The sequence below is a fragment of the Lissotriton vulgaris genome, chromosome 2_1, assembly GCF_964263255.1.
Source record: "Lissotriton vulgaris chromosome 2_1, aLisVul1.2, whole genome shotgun sequence".
Classification (NCBI taxonomy): domain Eukaryota; kingdom Metazoa; phylum Chordata; class Amphibia; order Caudata; family Salamandridae; genus Lissotriton; species Lissotriton vulgaris.
In genome coordinates this window covers 1,067,858,761-1,067,880,581 of record NC_141687.1, presented here as the reverse complement: position 1 = coordinate 1,067,880,581, position 21,821 = coordinate 1,067,858,761, and the positions used below count along the sequence as shown (strand labels likewise).

Below are 21,821 nucleotides of genomic sequence, written 5' to 3'. Positions count from 1 at the left end.
TGCAGCCTCCCTCCCCTTCCCTAAGCCAATCACAACGCAGAAATGGCAGTGTTGTGATTGGTCGGGACGCTGACCAGCCAGACCAGAGAGGCTAGAGTGCGCATGACTGGTTTGGTCGGCCCCAGAGGGCCGACCAAACAGTCAGAGCCCTTAGCTCTGGGCAATCCACTCCTCCCTTGCCCTAGAGCAGAACCCCTCCCAAACCAAACACTTCTGATTTCTCGCAGTGCGATAAGCAGAAACACAAAATTGTAGTTTTTGCATTTTATGTTTCTACTTCTCGAACTGCGAGTAAGCATTGGGGCGATGCTCCTCTGCCCTAGTGGAGGAGCCATCCTTGGTAACATCACAAGAAGTGACATCACAGAAAGTGACATCGCAGGACTATTGATCTTATTTGGCATCACTGAAGAGATCTAATGTGGATAGCTGTTACATGGACAAAAAGATAAATTACAAATAAAATAAGTCCATATATTTTAAAACTATTAAATTGATTACATTTGTCGCATTGGATGGAAAAGCTAGGTGCAGGTCTCACAAAGATGGTTATTTTGTACTAATGTTAACTGATTGTTTCCAGATGAATGCATGATAAGCATTTCAGTTCTGTCTCATAAAGGAGGGAGACCCTGTTGAGGTAATGAGAGGCGGGATCATTCAAAATATAAAATTACACAAGAGAAAACCCCTCACTTCATGGATATAATCGCAAATTTCAAAAGGCTCCCTTGTCTTTCTGTGCCATTATTGTGCTACCTTAGGATGACATTAACCCCTTCCATGCTGATGACGAACCCCAGCCGTCATGCACTACGGTGCTCGTGTGCTGATGACGGCTGGGGTTCGTCATGGCCCGCCCCTGTTCCTTTGTTTACCGCACAGCGGCGGAAACGGGCCAGCAGGGAAGGGGTTAATACTTAGCAATTTGTTTTAATTTGAATCCTCTCACCAGTATCCCACAGTCGTAGGACAATCTTTTTTGTGTGTGGGCTCTATACTCGCCAGAATTATGTTAAGTGCAAAAACACAACACATATAATACAAATTTACAAGACTCCATTGCAAACAAATAAAGATTGTACATAAATAAAAAAAGACTTAAAACAACGAGACCACTGCTAAATCGTACATTGACTTGAAGGTATGCTTCAGATTAAAGGGGTTTTCAAATCAATGTTTTTGATTTGGTGTTAGAACTGTAGGAAGTAGAAGTGGCCAGCTTTAGCACTGGTGGAGCCCTGTGCGACAATGTTTGTTGCCCCCCCAATGACTCGTTCTGCCATGGATTCCCTCACTACCACCCTTTAACAGTGCCCCTCAGGTCTCCATAACCACATTCTCACTCAGATGCATTCAATTTGAATTACAGCGCCACTGACATCAGTGTAGGGTGTCAGAGAACTGTATATCACACGCATTACACAGAGACGATCAATCATACTTGTGTAAATCACAAAAGGTAATGTTACATAAGGCAAAGGACTACAAGGTGTAGGAGTCCCATGACAATACTGCCATGACAATACTACTAGTAGGCAGTATTGTTTAATAGCTATTTATCTGGAGAAACACAAACTCTGAATTTAGAACGTACTACCATGGTTGGGGATTCTCTTTAATAACCAGAATCGATTTCTGTCCAAATAAACCCTTTTTGCATCATTAGGATAATCAAAGACTGGGGAAAAAAACATAATGCTCTAATTTATACCTTGTGTGTATGTATGCAGCTCTTAGATGACAGTTAATAGTTCATTGTTCTGTGTTAGGATTTTGACTTATAAACTGCAAGTAACAAAAGCATGTCTGACAACAGTAACCCACTGGCCTATTTACATCATGATGACTTAGTGATCTGCACGGTACATGTTCTTTGCAGCAGGCACATTAAACCTCTGTGCTACCGTTTCACAAGTCAAAACTTCCACCTGATGAAACTCTAGCTCTGTCTAGGAAGGAACATTAATCACTAGAGATATCATGACATTTTTATTGTTGCCGAAAATTGCTGGAGGCCAGGAAGGAGGCAGCAAGTGCTTTTAAAAACACAATATACTCACAAACATGACGTCCCCACCCAAGGTCAGCTCTAAGTGCGATCTCACCGATCGCACCGCCCTAGAGCCTCCCTGCTCGAGGGTCCTGTGACCTCAGTCACAGAGTCACTGTTGCTCTAAGGTGTGCTGCTTCGTAGGCCTGCCCGCAAGACTGGAGGTGAGCTTCAATAGGGGTTGTAGTGAACAGGCCTTCAAGGTTAACCCACACTTGCCACCGCTATGGTCCATCTGCTGGTGCTCAGACACCATTCTTCTAAGGTCTTTCGAGGGCTTCTAAGGTCTAGCATGGAAATTCTGCTCTATCAGGGGAGTGATCTGGTGGACTGGTCATGAAGGCTGATACTGGTTCCACGGTTCCAAATTTGGCAGGTCTGACCATAGTGCCACATCCTCTCCCCCACTGACCACCATACTGCCCAACTGAGGGAAACTCGCACTGCCTTCACCTACAACCCAATTGTGCCCAGCTATAAACACCTCGTTGCAACGCAATTCAAATTACGCACTAGACAAGAGCAATATGCTGCCTAAAAAAAACAAGTAACATACTGGAAAAAGCAAACACACATAGGGCATGCAAGATTAAGTAAAGCATGTGAAATGTAAGCAGTAACAACATGCTAACCTCAACGCTTTTACACTCACTGTTCAGAATCAGTGAGTGTTTTTGCATGAAAAGGTAATGACATGACTACAGGGCCGAAAGGGACCCTTTTCAATGTCCATTGCTTAGATCCTTACAAAATGTAAGAAGTATGGTATAAAAAGACCACATTCATGAATACAGAGCAGTGGTATGCATTTTGTTTTCCTATCCGCCCATCAAGCAGGTATTGCACAGTACCTCCAGGAATGGTGTGCTTCCTCACTCGGAAAAAAACAATGCTGTTCAGAGAAATACAAGAAAACAAAAGTAGTGCTTCACTGGCAAATTCTGTAAAGTGACACTAACGTGTTTTGGATGTGAATAAAATCAATCTGGCCCCTTTTCAACACACTCTGTCTTGCTTTAGTTACCTTTCACATTTTTAACCTTTTATTTCTCTCCGTCCCGAGTCTGCACTTTGGAAGTGAAAAATGTTAGAAAGAAACTACCTTTCCAACAAGTGTTTCTTTTTTGGATACATTTCACAGGGATACAAATAATGGAAGGAGGGAGTAATGGCTACAAAGCCCAGGGAAGGGGGGCCCCCACATCTGGACCTTGCAGCTTGCTCTATCTAGTGCTTAGAGGCCCAGGGAAAGGGGCCCCCTCCCTTCGCCTCGAAGCAGTAACAAGGCATTTCACAAAACACTGCTCTACCACAGCAGTCGTACATGCTTTTTAAATGCATATTCTCATCAAAGAATGAGTAATGCAAAATGTAAAAAAAGCCAGTGATCTGGCTGCTCCCTCCTCCCCTCACCCACCTCTCCTTACCTATGTCCGGCTGTTCCTGGACACAAAGGGGCATTCTCTCGCCTAGGAACAAAACGCAGAAAGGGAATGGCCGTACTTAACAGAGGTGCTGCCCCGCCCCTGACACCGTGAGCCAACATAATTGCAGTCCCCACTCTGTTTGTCCTTCTCCCCACCCCTGCACCCCCAGGAATCTCACCACGCCCTGACCAGCAAGGTCGAGACCTCTTGCGTGTGTATTGTGATTGTGTGGGGAGGGGGCCCTGGAGGAGCAGGTGGACTAACTGTGAAAGCGTGGCCTTTCACGGTGAAGCAGGCCCCCTGTTTTTAAGCTGAGCGCGAGGCCCTGGGCAGCTGCACACACTGCCAATGCCTAGCGCCAGCCCTGACTGACCTCCAGGCTGAAAATGTGTAGGCCTTTCACTGGGTCACGTGTTTGGAGCTCGTTGTATCACAGATGTCCCTCCGCTCCTTTCATAACCCATGTGTCGTGTCTCCAAACTGCAGACACTCCCTCTCAGTCCACGAGCCTGCAGACAGGCAGGTCTCTTCACTGGAGCCATTTCTAGTTTGACTGAAGCCTGTCCTCTAAGGTGCAGTCTTGCATGCCTCTCCTGCAGGTTCCTGGTGTGCGGGTCACTCTGTGGCAGATGTAATGTAAGCATCTGCCTTGCAGCCCCCAGTTGCCTAGGCCTCTGGTATAGGTACCACGTGTGTAAAGGTGTAAGTGCATGCTGTGTTGGCTGTATTTCTTCTGTCTCCAACTGTTATCCCATTCTCCTGCAGACTACAGATGTACAACTCTCCTGCATGAGTGCGAACATGTCATGCAGACACCAGGCGTGTACACCGCTCTCTCTTGCAGAGGTGCAGTAGTGTCCACATGCAGCTTCACGCTCACCCCATCGAGCTTCAGGTACTCCTTTCTCCCTCCTGCATGCTGGAGGTGTACAGGTCTTTCTTGCAAGCAATAGGTGTCTAAGAGTCTTGCTTACAAGTGTGCTGGTGTCTCCCACTGGCACCTGTCTCTCCTGCTGGGAACGGATGCATCCTCTTGCATGCTAAATGTGAGCAGGCTTCTTTCCTGCAAGCAACAGGTGTCTGAGTCTCACCTGAAAGTGTGCTGACCTCTGCCACTGGCACCTGTCTCTCCTGCTGGCAATGGGTGCATCCTCCTGTACGCTAATTGTGAGCAGGAACCTTTCCTGCAAGCAACAGGTGTCGAAGAGTCTCGCTTACAAGGGTGATGTTATCTCCCGCTGGCACGTGTTTCCCCTGCAGGCAATGGGTGCATCTTTCTGCATACTAAATGTGCACAGGCATCTTTCCTGCAAGCAAGAGGTGTCTGAGAGTCTTGCTTATAATTGTGCTTGTATCCCCCGGTGGCACCTGTTTCTCCTGCAGGCAATGGGTGCATCCTCCTGCATGCTAAAGGTGCACAAGCATCTTTCCTGCACTCGCAGTGGAGTTCAGGCCTACGCCTATCTTCTTAATACTTGTCCTGCAGGCAAAACCTTCTCCCTCCAGCTGTAGGTGTGCATTACTCCCTCCTGCATTATGTGGGAGTACTGACCTTGCTCCTGCAAACTCATGCCTCTCCTACAGGGTTAAGCGTCCAGCCTGCCTTCTGCATGCCAGAGAATGAGGACTTCAGTCCTGCCTGCCACAGGTTTACTCGCCTCTTCCCTGCATTCCATAGGAGTGTATACGTCCCTCCTGCATTGCAGGCTGTTCGTGTGCAGTTCTCCCTATAGAGTGCATGTACGCAGACCTCCAGCCCACAGGCTATAGATGTGCCATCTTCCCTCCTGCTTTCTATGCATGTAGAGCCCTTCTGTTTGCAGGCTATAGGTGTTCCATTAAATGGCGGCCAATCCTCTGTGCTGCGAAAACATACAACCCTTTCCTTCAGTGTTTAGCGTCCACGTTTCCAGGTGGGACTTTCCCCAGAGTCTTCCAGTTCACTCCGGTATGGTGTCTGGGCTTGGGCAATACTTTGTGGTAGTTCCTTGTTTGATATAAAATCGCCTCGCCTGCAGTCGGCCCTTTCCAGAAAGTACAGACGTCCATAGACATGTCTCACCCTTTAAAAGATTCATTCTCAATACACTTTTTTGCTATATAAAGTCTGTTAACGGAGTGAGACTCATTAAGTGAGACCCTCTCCTTCCGGTCTATCGGTAATTTGTTAAGCGCGGCAAATCAAATGTGAGTCTCTCCTAAGAGTGAGACTTACTCGTATGAATGAGACCCTCTGTTTTGTGAATGAGTGAGACCTGCAAGTATGAGAAACCCTCTCCTGTGACTGAGACTCTTTTGAGTGACCGTGAGTGAGTAAAGTCTGCTAATGTGAAGGGGCTCACAAATATGAGTAAGATTCTGAGACTCTCTTCGAATGAGAGTTTACCCATGGTAGGTGGACATCCTGTTTCAAGGATGATTGACACATTTGAGGGACAAAAGGCAGTAAAAGATCTCAGACCTCACGAGGGCACGAAATAAACAAAGAGCTCTAAATATAGCACCCAGGGTAGCGCTTGAAGTTACTTCTAGCTCGTCGTCAAGCTTATTTGCCTGTATTTTCACGGGCCTGCCTGTGGCTTCCTGACTTATTTTACGTATGTGCCCCCCTCCCCCAGGTCTGAGCCTCTCTTATTTCCATCTCTCGTTGTTTTGCCGTATATATGCTCACTCTGTGCCTGTGTGTGCCCAGATCTGCTTGTTGCCTCCTGTCCTATGCTGCATCTGGGTCCTCAAGTTCGGCCTGTGACATTTTGTTTCTGGCTCCACTTCATGGTCACCCGTTTGTATATTGCCATGATGTACCAGTATTTGCAAAGATAAATGTGTGGCTTCCTTTCTTATTCTGTATACGGGACCCCAGCTATTCTTGTCACTCTGTACATCCGGTTGTCACGCGTCCTCCAATTGGTTATTTTGTGCCTGTATTTCACCTTTCCTGCCTGTGGCTTCCTTTTTAGGTCAAAACAGTGCAACTGTGTGGTTGCAAAGAGCATATTAGGGACATGATGAAAGTTTTCCTAAGAATGCATTCTGTCCATTGAATACCACTGGCTTTGTGTTTTGCCACTCACATTTGTTTGCTTTCTATTTTCTCGATTTATTTATTTTAGCTCATCAAACTTGGGTTATTCCCTCCCATAGACCATAGTCTGCCATTTCTCTGATTGTCTCCTACTATGATTCCACTAGTGTCCGCTTTTAGGAAACCATTGTTTTCCTTGTGAATCACTTTATGAGAGTACATGCTTTTCTGAGCTGTCTCCCATGTGTGCTTCTTATCCCACCCCAAGCGGTCCAAGTTGTTTCTTCTCTTGTGTTGTGCGGTCCCCCGCCCCGCTTTCCATGGTGTTGTCTCCCGACCCAGCTGCTTTTCCCTGTCCAACCGCCTCTGTTACAGCTGTTGCTTTTTCCTCGCACACCATTCTTCCTTTGTTGCTGTTGATTAGTGGCTGCTCACCCTCCCCTTAATCCGTTGCCATTGTTGCTTTTTCCCCGCCCGCCCATTCTTCCTCTGTTGCTGCTTAGTGTCCTCCTATCCTCCCCACCCTCATTGCTGTTGCTGCTTAGTGAACGCCCACCCCGTCCATTGCTGATTATTAGCCTGGCTACTATCCCTCCATTGCCACTTTGGCCCTGATTATGAGTTTGGTGGTGTCACCAATCCGCTCCCGCACCACTAAACCTGTGTGCGCCCCGCCCGCCAGGTTATAACTTTATTAGTCCCTGGCGGGCAGTTCTTAGGCGTTCCCACAGCAGACACCGCAATGGGAACATCAAAGTCACTACCTGCACGGCATGGACTGCACACGGCATGGACTGGTGTTGTCCATGCCGTGCTGGTACTGGGGTGCATGCACACGGGGGGGGCACAACATGTGCCCCCTGCATGCAGACACTCTCAGAGGAACACTACCCCGCGTCAGGACCCCTTCGCTATCAACCCGGAACTCCCGTTTAGAGACGGGGACGGCTATTTCCTTCGGTGTCCCCGATATAAATTTATACATCTCTATGGCAGAATGAGAGAAGCTTAAATGATAGCTTCGTTTTGCTTGGCATAGAAGATTGTCCTGCACTTCTTTTAGTATTTGAATCACTGAAAAGTCGAAGAAGTTGATACATCATTAGCCTGTATCTACCCTTTTTAATTGTGAGTGACGGCCCATTACCACACATTCTGGAATTTGTTCTCTATACATGCAACTGTAAGAGAGCTTTCCTGACGATACAAGATGTTATAATGAATTGTGGGAAGATTAAATTGTTATCCTGAAGAAGGCGGGCAATTATCTAATTTGGACCCGCCGAAACGCGCCAATGCTTTTTCTCTGGGAATACTCCACGGATACGTGACAAATGCATTCTATAGATCTTGAGTTTCTAGCTTAAAGTGTTTTCTACCTAGAGCTTTTTTGCATCAAATGTTACTTATTCATAAGTCTCAGTACCGTGTTGTTCAATGATCTGATATACATTTTTGTCTTGCTGTAAATTCTGTCCCACTGTTATGATTGCTGTGTTTCTATGTAATGTTTTTAACCTGTCATTCATATTGTAGTATGAATTTTTAATTATATATTTGCTTTTGTCACAATTTTTAATAAACTGTTTGTTTATCTCTTTTTAACATCTTTGTTCCTCCTTGATTTGCTTTTCTGGTTCATTTTGAGGATAGAATAAACCTGAGAGTGTGTTACAGAATGTCTGTTGGATGCTGAGTGTAACTACAAGAGTGGTGTACTTTATTAGTGCCTTATACTGGTTTCCCAGGGCAATGTTTTTTAGACAATTGTCTTTTGGTACCCTACCCCTTTGGGATTGTTGGGTCCCTCTCCTTTTTATATCCCCCTGCATGCACCCCATGCCCCAGAGGCAACAGGGGGCCCTGTTGGTCCCCCTTTGTTTTCTCTCCGCCACGGTTTTCCTGGAGGAGGAACCACCATGAAAACTGTGGCGGAAAGGAAAGTCGTAATATGCTTGGCAGAGAACCTCAACGTTCCCACCAGGCATATTGTGGCCTCAAAACCACTGTGCCACCTCCGGGGATCTCTGATCCCTGGCGGTTGTGCGGTGCAATTGCAGTCTGACCTCCCAACTTGGAATGGGGGGGTTGGACCGCCTCACCACTGTGAGTCTAGCAGTCTGTGAACTGCCAAACTCATAATGAGGCCCTTAGTGCTCACACTCCATTACAGCTTAGTGTCCATCCTTCCACCCTTCTTCTATTGCTTTTCCCTGCCCATCCTTTGACCACTGCCATAGTTCTCAGTACTGACCGATCTTCCGAGGTCTGCCTACCCTCAATTGCACCACATTCCCTCGCCCACCCTCGATTGCTGCATTCCCCACCCACTCTGTTGCTGCTCCCCCACACACACTTTATTGCTGCTCCTTCTACCGCACACCCTCCTTTGCTACCTTCCCCTCTTTAATTTTTAGAGCGCTTTGGTGAAATTAGCTTTAATGCGAGACCTGTTGGCTTTGCCAATGCTTGTTTACTCTGTATCTGTGTCCCAAATGTATGCATATGTGTAGGGCTCCGGGCCTTGGTCAACCTACGGCCTTGTTTTGAGTCATTAAGAACCTGTGTTTTCTAGGACTGTTCCTTGTCCCCAGCCTACGGTGGCTCGTGTTAGTTCTTGTAATAGTGTTTTGAAATTGGGCCTCGGGGTGTTCTTTACAGCCCCAATTTCCCCCCAGGTCATTGCAGGTCAACGCCCCTCCCACCTTCTGCGCCCCACCCCCATCCCGTATGACAGCCTTCCAAGCTCCGGCTGACTCAGGCGCCTGGCCGGCTCCCAGGCAGGAAGGTGCGGCCCGGCCTCCCCCAGGGCTCAGCAAATCCAGGATAGACCGGGGAGCGGCGAGGGTGCTGCCCTGCTGCAGGCCGTGCTGTGTGGCGGTTACTACTGGCAAAGACTATGAATGTTGTTCATTTTAGAGCCGGGCTTTGCTCGGGGTTGGTTTGCGTCAGGTTGGGCAGTTGCGTTGCATGGGCTATGCTGGCGGGTCGACGCCGCTGACGTAGGCTGACGGGTCAGTTGCGTGATTCACGCGCCATGCGGGGCAGTTGGGGACTGCCACAGGCGGTGCTGTGTTTTGGTTACTTACACGGTGCCTTGGTTACGGGTACAGGTTGAGAAGGGCAGTTGGGGACTGGCACGAACTGTATTGGGCAGATGGGTACTGGCACGGACTGTACTGAGGGTTGGGTTCTTGTACACACTGTGCTGATGCTCGGTTTCTGGCCCAGTCTATAGTAGGCTTAGCTGGCAGCCCAGCGCCACGGGTTTAATTGCACAGTAAACAGACGTCTCCTTCAATGTTTGTCCTCTGTGCACGAGACACACTAAGGTCCTTCTTTCTCACGTAGGTAGCGCCCACCCCACACATAGATCCAGGCGCTGGCCCGTCAAGGGGTGGTGGGAGAACAGTACCTCATGCTGAGGAGTATGGTGGAGCTTAGTAGAATACATTGGTTGGCATAAGATCACACCGTGGGTGAGGGGGGACTCTGGTCTCCTGCAGCCTGGCCTAGGTGTGGTGACCAGCAGTGCGCATACTGCCTCCCGCACAATCTAGAAAATATTCGTGTGTGCTTGGCCTGTACTGACGGGGGGAGGGGGTTGTTGTAGCTGTGCAGCAGACCTGTGTGCGCAGGCTGGTGAGTGAACACAAAGGGGGTCCTGTAGATGCGCTTTAGACCAGTACTCGCAGGTTTATTGGTGACTACAGAGGAAGGCCTAGGCCTGTACTCAAAGGCTGGACAGTGAACGCAGAAGGAGACTTGTGGCTGTAGAGCATGCCTGTATTCACAGACTGGGTAGTGAACAGAGAGCGGAGTTGATGGTACACATGGGGGGAGGGTTTAGAGGCCTGCTGGGTTGGGTCAATGCAGCCCACAGGCAGAAATGTTCTGTAGAGGGGTTGAAGGCTGTGAAGTTAAGGGTACGGATGGAAAAAGGCTGTGCACAGAGTCACTGGTTGTGGAGGGCGAGCATAAATAAAAGGCTGTGTACAGAGGGGTACAGAGTGTGGACAGAGGGGTACAGAGTGTGGACAGAGGGGTACAGAGTGTGGACAGAGAGGTACAGAGTGTGGAATGTGAGCAGTCAGAAGGAGAAGGACCTTGATCAGAGGGGTTACAGGCTATGAGTGTAAGCTGGAGATGGGATGGGTCTATGCACGGAGGAGTTACAGGCTGTGGAATGTGAGCTCACCGACAAGTGGGGTTACAGGCTATATAGACGAACCCACAGACACAGTATGACTGCAGGCGGTCAAATGATGACTACAGGTGGGAACCACGCCCCATGCTGTGGGATGCGCCCTGGACCCTTGAAGGGGTTCTATACAGGTGAGCACATTCCGTGTAATCAGATAAGGGTGGTAAATGATCTGCACAGGCTGTAATTGGGCTGTAAGTCCACAGGCAGAAAGAACTCTGTAGGGAGTTATACAGGCTGCGGAACGTAAGCTACAGGAATGAACGGACTATGTTCACAGTTGGTGACAGGGTATGAAATATGAAAGGGGTTGAATGTTACAGAGGGGTTGGTTACAGGGAGTGGAATATGAATTTTGTGGGGGGGACTGTAATTAAGATACAGATCAGAATGAGTTATGTTGTTCGATCATTCACGGGCGAGATGCCTGCAAGGAGGAGTTACAGGCTATGGAATGTGAGTTACAGACGATAAGGGAATAAGAAAGGGGCACAGGCTGTGGAATGGAGCGGCCTGACAGGGGTTAATCCTAACAAATGAGCTAGAGGCAGGAAAAGCTCTTTTGAGATGTTTACACGTTGTGGGATATTAGCTAGAGATCGAAATTGGATCTATTTAAAGGTTGCAGGCTAAGTGAGCTGCGGACAGGAAAGGATTCTGCAGAGGGTTACAGGCTGTAGAAATGAGTTTCAGGCCGGAACGACTCTCTAAAGAGGGCATAGGTTTGGGAATGAAAATGACAGATGGGGACGGAATCTGTTCGAAGGTACTGCAGGCCGCTTATAATTCGGAATGCACCTTCCCAAAAGGTGGCCTGTGTGTGCACAGCCCACTTCCTGGTTATGGAACGCTGCCTCACACAGCTCCTGAACAGGGATCATCTGCGGTTAACATCCAGGGCCGGTTGTCCCCAAAGATGGGGACATATCTTTCAGATGTTTAAATGAAAGCGAGCTGAAGGAGAATTTCCGGGTTGTTAAGGTGCATTCCGGGTTTGTGTGTTTACGTTCCAGTTTTTCAATGTAACGTCGTCAGTTAAGGGCCAATTCTACTCCAGCTCTGGGGAGAGACTGTGCAGCTAGATGGGCGTTCACGTAGTGTGCAGAAGGCTTTTTTAATAGGACTGGTCAATGCGAAGAAGAAACCACTCTTGGAAACGGCTATATCCTAAAGCAGGCCTCTCAAATGAGTAGTAAGTAACTCTACTTTGTGCAGCTCGGCCTACAAAATCAGAATTGTCTGTTTGATTGAAATAATATATGTATATCAAAACTGAGTGTGGCTATTAAAGACAATTATCTGAATTTTCAGAAATCATAAGTTGGTATTTGGGGAAAAACTGCTGATTTTCCAAAACACATTTAATGCTGATATGTGAGGGGGTCAATAAGGTAATTCCAGATGCCAAGGAAGAGAATTAAAGCATATTTATACATCATTCAGTAGTTTTAAGACTTTGTAAAAGCTGAATATTTTATTAAATTGATTAGTTAAATTGAATCTGTAAAGTAATGTTTCAATTGTTGGTACTATTATGAATTTTATATTGTATAGCTTACTCTTGAAAGCCGAAATAATAAATATTGATTAATTTAACAATGAGTGATAAATCATGTGGCGCTGGGTAGTCTTACAAATATTATTACCTTGGCTTGGTGTCGAGTGTTGCAGCTATGGCTATTGTCTATTAGCCATCTAGAGTTGTACAAGATGGACAAAGCATTTTTAGGTCGAGACTACCAGACAGCTGTGTTTTGGGTTGCAAAAGACATATTGTGGGCTTGCTAAGAACTTACAGGGGATTGGAGCCTACCCAATGCTTTATATTGGTTTGCGTTCCTGTCACTCATTTGTCTGTTTCTTATTTGTGTCCCGGATCGACAATCTTTTGTTTGTATCTCCCATGGAACAGAACCTCTTTACCATCTCTTTTTATTGGCTAGTTTTTATGCTTCCTTTGCTTGCTTTTCAAGCACTACTTCTTTCGGTTAGGCACTCCATGAGAGTACTTGTGTTTCCCAGCTGCCTTGTGTACTTCTGTCCATCTGCACTCCATGTTGCTCTCTGTCCCCCAAGGACTTATACCAACCACCCTCGATGTTGCACTCACTAGAGTTTACTTAATCCTGTTGCTTTCTTTCTCGTGTGATTCTCCCCAACCGCTCCACGTTGCTCTCTAGCCCCTTATTATCCTCCCCACCCATACCCCATGTTGTTTACCCACACGTGCCATCCGTCTCCCTTACCCATTGTGTCTCCTCCCTATCCCCAACCCAGTGTTGCTTCTCCCTCCATGCCCTCCTTCTCTCATGCCTGTTGCTTCTCCTCACTACTCCGACCTTCTGAACTGTTTCCCTCACCCATGCCATCCTACTTTTTGGCCCATTGTGTTTCCCTCTCGGCCCCTCTCTGAGTTGCTTCTCGCACACATTCACTCCTTCTGTCTTTACTGTTTTTTGTTTTCTTTCCCACTCTGCCCTCCGTGTTGCTTCTGGCCCCCGGCCCCCGGCCCCCATGCAATGCTTCTCCCAGCCATGTCCTCCATGTGCCCTGCCCACAATCTCATTACTGCTCCACCCCACCCGGACTTGAAGAAAAAAAAAGTTTGTGCTACTTATTTTCTTTTTTTTTAATCAATACACCTCCATCAATGTATTAGTGAAGAAAAAGGTGCCCACCTCAATCTGTAGGCATGCACATATGTGGTGCTCATACCTACTATATGATGTGGCCAGCCCCGTCATAGGTTTTTAAATGTAACTATTTAGCCATGCTGCACAGTTGAGGCGTGCTTTACTGCGTGGCTAAATTACACTGACAAAGCCAATTGATGCTAAATGCGGGACCAAATGGTTTTGCAAATGCTTGTTGATGTTACAGCTGGCAACCCAGCCCAATGCACAGAAGTGATCACTGAATATGGTGGCTGCTAATGTAACCTTTTCTGATACGATCCCTGCCTTTAACCATGGTTTCCAAACTTTTTAATGCTGCCACCCTCCCCCCAGCCCCGTTTGTGCGATAATAATTAATTGGAGCCCCCTAGAATGACCAAAATATTTAATCATAATTAATCTACAAAATTGGCAGCTCTAAAACGTGTTTAACAATTACATTTTTGCAGTTTTGTGCGGTTAGAAATGTTAAAATAAATACAAATTGATTGCCAATATACTAGTGGGAGCCTGTGTTCACCAAAGAGTGATGGATTCCCCAAATGAGATCCTTTATCTCGAGGGGAGGGGGTAGTGAGGGGACGATTTTGTGGGTTATTTCGAGCCATCCATTACCCACCCACACTTTGACACCTACTTCCATCCAGGATATGACTGAAAAAAGGTAGACAATAGTGCGGAGCCATTACACGTGCTTTCTTTCACGCAAAACATAGCACTGTTTTTATGCATGTCTTTTGCCTCTGTTCGCTACAGACATAACAAACGACCCTTGTAAGAAACCAGGCGCTTAATTGGTGTAGGTGACTACCCACCGCATAGTATAATAACAAACTTTGTCAGAGTAAACCCTTAAAGTCACTAAATTAACCTGAGCTGAACCCCCTGGTAGCTCTGGCACAGAGCAGACCGACTTAGCTTGTGTAAAGTATTTGTGTAGTACCAATAAAGTAGTAAAATTAAAAATACAAAAATATAAAAATCCCAAACAAAATTATAAATATAGTGTAACATTGAAATAACAAAATTAAACTAAAATGTAAAAAATCCAATAAGAGGAACTGGAGATATGAGCTTTTAAAGGTTAAGGGAAAAATAGCACCAAAAAGCACAAAGCCCCAATGATAGTCTATGGTCGCGGTAGACCAGGACCTAGGCTCAATTTAATACTGACCATGATGGAGTGTGGATCGGAAACGCCATTCCGGCTCAGAATGGTCAAATATTGTATCTCCTAGGTTAGGGCCTGATTTAGAGTTCGGCAGACGGATTACTCCGTCAAATACATGATGGATATTCGTCCGCCTCATTACAAGTGCGTTGAATCGAAGGGCACTTGTAATATGATGGACAGGATATCTGTCACATTTGTGACAAAGTAGCCCATCTGCCGAATTCTAAATCAGGCTGTCAGTCTTTTAAGTCCCAATCTGCCACAGGAATACACGTCTGAGACCCACATTACCTCAGGGAAGACATTTAAAAACTCCCAGGGTGTCAAGCAGAGGCCAACAACAGTGTCTAATTCAGGTCCAGTTGCCACTGTTTAGCTGTATTCTTTAAGGAAAAAGACTCTTGCAGCTGGTTGTCTACCTGTAGCCATGCAGGTCAGCCATCTAAGCCTTTGAATTCACGTTTTTGTCCTCGGTGCAAGTGGGACAGCAACTCCAGTCTTCTTCTGATCTTCTATAGGTCCAGAAAGTGCTCTGAAGTGGGTGCCTGGAGATGCAGCATTTATTCCTGCACAAGCTAGCTGTTGGGGTGACACTTGGCACCTCTTAATCCAATGGGGTAAAAGATCCCAGGGCCAACTTTTATCAATGTTATCAGTAGCTCCTGTTCGCCTTACTGCAAACAGAATCAAAATGCAATGTGCCATGACATTTGCAAGATGGCCATAGTCTTTGGTAACACTAGATTTGAGTTCCGAGCCCTGGGAGTATGGTGTAGGGAGTGTACTATGGTAATCCTATTGTCCTCCCACATCTAACACTAAAATCCATTTCGGAGCAGGTACTGTATGAACAACATATTCAGAGACAGGTGTCTATCTAGTTGGACAAAAGCAGGGCCATTCAGCAACTAGCCAAGGCATACACAAGAATTGTTTGGCATCCTGTTCTCTCCCTTTCAAGTGCATTTCATGTGTGCTATGCGACCCCAACAGGCTTGTCAAGCAGGATTTGACACTGTAGTGTCAAAAAAAGGATGCTTACAGTCACCCCCTGCACATTCTGTAGAGTTCAGACGAGTCATCACTGCCCATTCATGGCAGCCTATTGTTTGCACCTGGGAGGCCTTTAACACCCTTTTCACACCTATTGATGTCCACTCACTGGCTGGGAGGAGCCTGTGAGGCAATTCAAAAAAGCCTCAAGGCCTCCATAGAGGTGACTTTTCAATATTTAATAGGAAGGCTTTTATCTGTCCAAATATGTTTATTTGGCAGGTCACAGTGCATGTTTGGCACTGTTGCAGTCAGGCTACAGTGGTAGGCTTGACGTCATGTTAGCACTACCACTATACAAAGGGCGAGGCTAGACGAGCCCGCCTTTAGGGCCCGGCCCCCCGGCCCACGCCACGCCGCCATTGGCTAAAGTATCCGGCCGGCTGCCCTATGGGCGGCCAGCCGGGGAAGTGCTTCCGGGTCAGGGAAGGGTGACACACGTCCGGTGGGGGCGTGGGGGCAGAGGCCATGACCTATTTAGGTCAGGATCACTCGGAACTCGGCCTCTTTCCGCGCCAACACCGGACCTGCTTGCACCTTACTCGACCCATGCCCCGCGCTTAGGATATCTTGTTTATCCCGGCCCAGTAGCTTCCCCTCCCCCCATAGTCGAGTCCTTCCTGCATTGCGTGCCGGAGAATCCTGAGGAGGAGCGAGTGCGGCAATTCCCGGCGGGCGGACTGGTGCAGTCGATCCGAGGCGGAGAGAGCGTCGACCAGCTCGTCAGGTGAGGTGTCGGGGCTCTGTTACTGTGGGCGGGCGCGGGGGTTCTGAGACCAGGCTTTCCTGCCCTTCCTCCCTCCTCCCCTGTTGCACAGCGCAGAGGGCGTCTCGGAGACCCGCGTTCGCGCACAGTTACCTTGAGTGTGGGTAGGGGGCTCCGGCACTTTCTCCTTTCGACGTGGTGGGGTAGCGCCGGCAGGGGAGGGAACGGCAGCGCCTGCGGGGCGGTGGTCAGGAGAGCCTTCGAAAGCTGCGGAGCGCGAGGGAATCATGCCGGCCAGGTGGCAGAGCCACAAGCGCAAGGACAAAGATCCTGAAATAGCGCAGCTGCTTTCCCTTTTGCTGGCGAAATTTAACCGGGAGGATGAGAGCAGCGAAGGGGAGGCGGAGGAGCTTCCTTCTGAGCCAGAGGCAGAGGCTCCGATCAATGTAGAGCGCCCACGTAGACAGGGGATCCCGCCCAAAGCAGCCTTCCCGCCATTGATAAAGAAGCCTAGAGTGCAGAAACCGGGTGGGAAAGTGGAGAAGTGTGGCTCACTGGTTAGAGCAGGCAGACCCTGAAGCAGAGGTCCGACCCGGGACCAGGGTTCAATTCCCGACGCGGCAGGGTCTTGAGCACAAATGTCCATGGACTCGATAATCCTCGCTTCGGTGCCTGACTTAATCATGGGTTCACACTCTGCAACTCTGGGCATTAAGCTTGCTTAATCTCCACAACGGCCCCCCCGCGGCGGGATGCCTGGCTTTCACCTTGGGGATGCCCTGTGGAGGCTATCTCACAGGAAAAAGCCAGGACGGGTTCCCAAGGCAAGCGCGGAGATACCCCTTCGGGGGTCGATTCTGGCGCTATATAAGAAACATAATAATAATAATAATAAAGGCACACAGAAGAAGAAGGTGGGCAGTAAGGGTAATAGGGCCAGCCGTCCAGCGAGCGTTCCCTTGGAGCCAGTGATCACGATAGTCCCACCCCCCCTCGCCTCAGCTGCCCGTAGTTCCGCTCTGCAGCGCCCCTAGTGTCCCGGTAGTGCCTCCTGCTGCAGATGCGAATAGGGGGATTCTGGACGAAATTCGGGGTGCCATAGCAGCACTGGGATCTGCCCCGGTGGTCCCTGGGAACGCGAATGCGACTCCTCCATTGCCCGCGAGCGCCCCCCCTCCCTTGCAACCGGGGGGGGGTCTGCGACAGGGGGCGCCTTGAACGAAATATTGAGCGCTTTAAGGGCTCTGACTCAGGGGCAGGCACCCCTAGGGGGCGGGGGAGTGGGGGCTATGCCGAGTGTAGCGGTTGCGCCCCCCCTTGCCAGCAGTAGCGTCCGCGTCAGTAGCGATCGCGCCTTGGGCCCCAGGGAGGTCCGATGAGGGCCCCCTCAGCGAGATCAGGGAACAGCTAGCTCTGTTGGTCAAAGCGCAGTCCGCGAGTATACCGGCGGCGCAACCGGTGGTCTTGGCCCCTTCGAATGCTCCCAGTTCTTCAGGAGGTAAGCCTGAGGGCGGGAATAATGAGCCTGGAGGGGGTGCTAAGACTGGAGGGGGCCAGGGTTATGTTTTATCTAAACCAGGTCGTCTACCTACCCATGTATCTCTTGAAATGAACGAGAAGATTTGGAAAGGAGAATATGTAGATATATTCTCTTTGATCAGACCAAAAAGATTGGATGTGGAGAACAAAGACAGGGATGGAAAGGACAGCTCCTATAGGGACAAGAGACCGAGAGTGGAAGAATCTATTACAAACTGGCTCTTTGGCTTCCAAGTGTTTATGACCGTGGTCATTGAGAAAAAACCAGAGTTGGCAGGGTCATTGATATTCTATATGCATAAGATTTTGAAGGCGCACACGACGCATGGTGGTACGGCTTGACTGGACTATGACAGGGATTTCAGGTGGGAGAAAGTGCAGGACCCTGATATGGGCTGGGACCAGGTGGAGGTCAATGTGTGGCTTGAAAGTGTGAATGGCAAGTCAGGCGGTTCGCATAGCAACAGGCAGCCCTTTCGGACTTCTCAGGGAGGGCCTGGAGAGAAGAGGGGGGCATGCTGGGCATTTAATAAAATAGTGTGCACCTGGTCCACCGAGAAGTGCAGATATAGGCATGCGTGTTCCTTTTGCGGGCATCCTTCCCACCCCGAATTCAAATGCATCAAAAAGTCCAAAGAAAGGGGAGGAGGGGGCAAGGAGGTCAAGCCTTCTCAGCCATAAGCTGCCTACTCCTGTAGACATTGGGAAACTGATGTTTTGGCTGAATCAGTACCCAGACCGGTCAGCAGCCAAATTGTTGTACCTTGGGTTCTCCGAAGGCTTTCGCATCCCAGCGCAGGGCGTCCCGCCTGTTGGGTACTGCAATAACTTACTATCTGCCAGGACACAGCCAGCAGTAGTGGAATCAAAAGTTGAGAAGGAGCGCGGACTGGGGCGCGTGGCGGGCCCTTTCCCGGCCCCACCGCTCCCTGGTTTTGTGTGCTCCCCGCTGGGAGTGGTACCTAAGAAGGAGCCGGGCCAATTTAGAATGATCCACAATTTGTCTGCTCCTAAAGGGGAGTCTGTGAATGATGCTATCGACCCGGCTCTTTGTTCGGTGACCTACTCCTCCTTTGATGAAGCTTTGAAGAAACTGAGGATCTTAGGTCCTAATGCTATCATGGCCAAGACAGACATAGAGTCAGCATTCCGCCTGTTGCCAGTGCATCCCGATGATTATCACTTGTTGGGTTGTCAGTTACACACCAATTTTACTTTGATAGGTGTATGCCGATGGGGTGCGCTGTCTCTTGCAGGTATTTTGAAACCTTCAGTTGTATGCTCCAATGGTTGTTTTCGTTCAGGACAGGGCACAGGGATGTGGTACATTACCTGGACGACTTCATGGTGATGGGTCCAGCGGCCTCAACAGCATGTCATCAAGCGTTAGAGCAGCTAGTGGCCATGTTCAAGGAATTTAATATCCCTTTGGCCCTGGGTAAGACAGTGGGCCCGGCGACATGTATGTCTTTTCTTGGGATTGAGATTGATACAGTGGTGGGGGAGTGTAGGTTGCCTTCAGACAAGGTACAGGCTTTTTCCCAGGCGATAGATGCAGCGTTGGCTGGACCCAAGGTTACCCTACACCAATTGCAGGTCTTAGTGGGCCAGTTGAACTTTGCTCTCAGAATAATACCAATGGGCCGCCCCTTTTCAAGATCAATAGCCAGAGCTATGGTAGGCCTAACCCAGAAGCACCACAGGGTGCGCCTCCGGGCAGAGGTGAAAGAGGACCTGAGGGTGTGGCGCGACTTCCTGATGAACTTTAATGGCGCTGTAGTTTGGCCTTCTCCCACGGTGTCTAACTCTGAATTGGGACTGTACACGGACGCTGCAGGCAGCATTGGTTTCGGGGCTATCCTAGGACCTCAGTGGTGTGGGGCAGAATGGCCGGAGGAGTGGCATAAGAGTGGATTGACTAAGAACATAGCCTTTTGGGAATTGTTCCCAATCCTGGTAGCGGTGACCATTTGGGCAGAGCATTTCAGGAATAGGTCAGTTATATTTTGGTCAGACAACATGTCCGTAGTGGAGGCTATTAACCGCCAGGGAGCTACCTGTAGGCATGTTTTGAGATTGCTGAAGCGCCTGGTGTTGGCATGTTTGAAATTGAATCTGATGTTCAAGGCAGCACACATTCCTGGGGTTGACAATCATGCCGCTGATGCTTTGTCTCGTTCTAAGCTGCAGGAATTCCGGAGGTATCACCCCGAGGCGGACGACCGGATGACGGTGTTCCCACCATCACTGTGGAAGATTGGAGCCCCGCATTAGCGGGGCTGGTAGGTGCCTCATTGAGTGACCACACTCGGAAAGCATACCAACAAGGCTTCTTGTATTACAGGACATTGGTTCAAGAGTCTGGGTTTTCATGTTGGCACACTAATCATGCAATGTATCATTTTCTTCAGCGACTTAGCGATCAGGGCAGGTCACTCTCTTATGCTAGGGCTCATGTGTCTGCTGTGGGGTTTTTCGCCAGATTAGCGGGCTTGTATGACCCTGGGACCTCATTCGTAGTTAGGAGGGCTTTGTCAGGGTGGGCCAAAACGGAGGGCCCCAAGCGAGATGGTAGGCGGCCATTAGATGTTAGGACCCTGAGAGACATACTAGGTGCCCTCCCTAGACTCTGCTCCTCTCAATTTGAGAGCACGTTATTTGCTGCAGTGTTCTCCCTTGCGTTTTATGGGGCGTTCCGCTTAGGGGAAATTGTAGGAACATCTCGTAGCGACCACGGAGGGGGGCTTCAGTTTGGAGACACCAGGGTAGGCTCTGGGTTTTTAGAGGTGATCCTGAAGAAATCTAATACAGACCAGTTGGGTAAAGGGGCGGTGATCAAACTGTGCCCCGCGCCGGAGGCTCCTATTTGCCCGGTCGCATGTATGCAGTCATACCTAGCCATCCGTCCAGGGGGGAATCAATCAATCAATCAATCATTGTATTTATATAGCGCGCTACTCACCCAGAGGGTCTCAAGGCGCTGGGGGAGGGGGGTCCGCTACTGCTCGAACAGCCAGTTCTTGAGTTGCTTCCTGAAGGCGAGGTGGTCCTGGGTCAGGCGGAGGTGGGTGGGGAGGGAGTTCCATGTCTTGGCGGCGAGGTAGGAGAAGGACCGTCCCCCTGTGGTGGCTCTTCGGATGCGGGGGACGGCGGCGAGGGCGTGGCTGGTCGATCGAAGCTGGCGTTTGGGAGTGTAAAAGTTGAGGCGGATGTTGAGGTATCCTGGGCCTTGGTTGTGTAGGGCTTTGTGTGCGTGGGTGAGGAGACGGAAGGTGATTCTCTTGTTGACCGGGAGCCAGTGCAGGTCTCTCAGGTGTCCGGAGATGTGGCTGCGACGGGGGATGTCCAGGATGAGTCGTGCTGAGGCGTTCTGGATCCGTTCTGGGAAGAGTCAGGCCCTGTTCATCCATGAGGGAGGGGATTGTGTTTAGCAATACCAATTCAAGGCGGTGCTGCGGATGGCCTTAGTAGATCTGGGGCTAGGGGACTCGGTTTACTCCTCTCATTCATTCAGGATAGGGGCTGCGACTTTGGCAGCAGGAGCGGGGCTGTCTTCTAATGCAGTAAAGAAGGTGGGCCGCTGGTCATCTAACTGCTATAAGCGATACGTAAGGCCTGAATTGCTTTGACTTCATGCGATGCCATGCCCATGCCTGACCTTTCTATTTCCTCTCCGATTACTAGTATGCCAAGAAAGGTGGTGTGGGTGTTGGGACACTCGTTCGTCCGGCGGGCAGCAATGCGACTGCGACAGCGGCGAGTGCGGAAACCACCAAGTCTGGAGGGGATGGAATTCTTATGGCATGGCGTGGGAGGAATGCGCATTCGTCACCTGCGGCGGCTCGTGGAAGACAGAGAATGTGAGGGACCGAAGTCCCCTGAATTGATCATCATCCACTTGGGCGGCAATGATATGGTAGACAGAGGACGCTTGGCGGTCAAAGAGGCACTGCTCACGGAATTTG

At 49.2% G+C, this 21,821-nt stretch overlaps 1 protein-coding gene across 3 annotated transcripts in view; it reads left to right on the top strand.

Annotated features, from left to right (window-relative positions):
• The window catches only part of BCL9L (BCL9 like), a 211,520-nt gene that overhangs the window by 20,919 nt on the left and 168,780 nt on the right, over positions 1 to 21,821 (top strand). The window lies entirely within an intron of this gene.